The sequence below is a fragment of the Aplysia californica genome, unplaced genomic scaffold (genome assembly GCF_000002075.1).
Source record: "Aplysia californica isolate F4 #8 unplaced genomic scaffold, AplCal3.0 scaffold00900, whole genome shotgun sequence".
NCBI classification, from domain to species: Eukaryota; Metazoa; Mollusca; class Gastropoda; order Aplysiida; family Aplysiidae; genus Aplysia; species Aplysia californica.
This window is the reverse complement of record NW_004798170.1, coordinates 157263-158836: the sequence shown is the minus strand read 5'-3', so window position 1 is coordinate 158836 and position 1574 is coordinate 157263. Positions and strand designations below refer to the sequence as shown.

Below are 1574 nucleotides of genomic sequence, written 5' to 3'. Positions count from 1 at the left end.
AGAGAGAGAGAGAGAGAGAGAGAGAAAGAGAGAGAGACAGTAAGAGAGGCAGACAGACAGACAGACAGACAGACAAACAGACAGACAGACAGACAGACAGACAGTGTTATGTCTTTTATCAGCATGGGGTTCTGAAAAGATCAATGGTACCGCCTTACACATACCTTAACAAAATCAACACCTTGATCTATCAATCATAACCAATAACCACAAATGTATTTTAATCTCAGCCGTGTGTTCTTTCAAATCAGATGGAGATATCTAGAATCTAATAGGCCTATTACTATTAATGACAAATAACGATAACAGACTGTGTTGATGTGCTTTATGTTCGGGAATCTTTTTTTTTTCTTTTAAATTTGCTCTTGTGTTCAACTGCATTAGTACACAATCTCCAGTCCGCTACCATTTGTTTTATGGTGGCTGCTGGGTCGTGAAAAATGGGATAATCTTTGCCTAATCCACGTGCCTGGACAGCTTATCAAAACAACCACGCTCAAACTCAAACAGCCAACGCCCACATCTGCAACAACAAAAGGCTACTGTTTGAAAATACTTTCCGATTCTCTAGTCCACTGTTCTCTTTTACCTTTGAAGTGAAAGAAAAGAACAAGAGAGGTCTATAGAATAACTTGTTCTTTCCTAAGTGAGGTCGTTTTACTGTGAAAGGCTAATGGTAGGGCCTCTAATCTGTAGGCCTACATATCTAGATGTTAGAAAACTGCACAGTGTTTACACAGAGGAACCTTTGCCTTCTTTGAGTGCCAGATCCGAAACCACCGACATCAGTGACCATTTATGTTCGCCACTCGTTTTTCAGCTCGTAGGCCTTTGTTCTAAAAAAAAAAACCCCAAAAAAACCCCAACACTACAGTATTACGTTATCATTATCCTGGCCTTTTCCAGTCATTCGTTGTTTCCAGTTTTTTTTAGTGAGTTATTCAATAGCCTAGATCTAGATCTTGATCTCGATCTAACTAGACTAGACCTAGATCTAGATCTCTAGATCTAATCTAGATCTAGTAACTCTTGTGAGCTCATAATTGGGCGTTTCCTGGTCAGGCTTGCATTCCTTACACAAACTTCTGTAAAAACAAATCATTATTCATTGCACACATACCTTAACGAGAAGGAATATCGGTACACTGCATCTTTTTCCTGAATTTGTATTTCCTTTTAACACAGGCCTGCAACACCCACAGACAGTTCTAGATGTGTATGTGTGTGTGTGTATACATGTGTGTAATGGATAAGAAAAGACACACTTACCTTTCCACACACACACTCGACAAAGATCATTCGTACCACGAACACATCACGGATAAAATTAGATCTGTTTACTGGGGGAAAGAGAAGTTACTGTGAGGGAGGAGCGACGGACGGTGAGAGAGGGGAGGGGGAGAGAGAGGTAGGGATGGGAATTCGGAAATGAGAGAGGTGGGGGGTGAGAGTAGGAAGAGGAGAGGTAGGGATTTCACTGCTCGACCTCGGGTTGTGCTGACGAACGAGATTTTGGCAGCCTTCGCTTGTTCGTTTTACTTCGCACCCCTCATCCTGCTTCCCCTCTCTGTTAG

At 41.7% G+C, this 1574-nt stretch overlaps 1 protein-coding gene across 2 annotated transcripts in view; it reads right to left on the bottom strand.

Moving 5' to 3' along the window:
* Nucleotides 1-1366, bottom strand: part of LOC101864488 — a 10095-nt gene extending 8729 nt beyond the window's left edge. The window contains exon 1 of one of the 2 annotated variants that reach the window (XM_005110500.2): nucleotides 1270-1366. The gene's annotated coding sequence lies outside the window, so the exon portion shown is untranslated. Of the gene's footprint in view, nucleotides 1-1120; nucleotides 1243-1269 lie in introns of those variants that run through there. The other variant, XM_005110499.2, reaches the window with a different exon arrangement.
* Nucleotides 1367-1574: the final 208 nt, after the last annotated feature.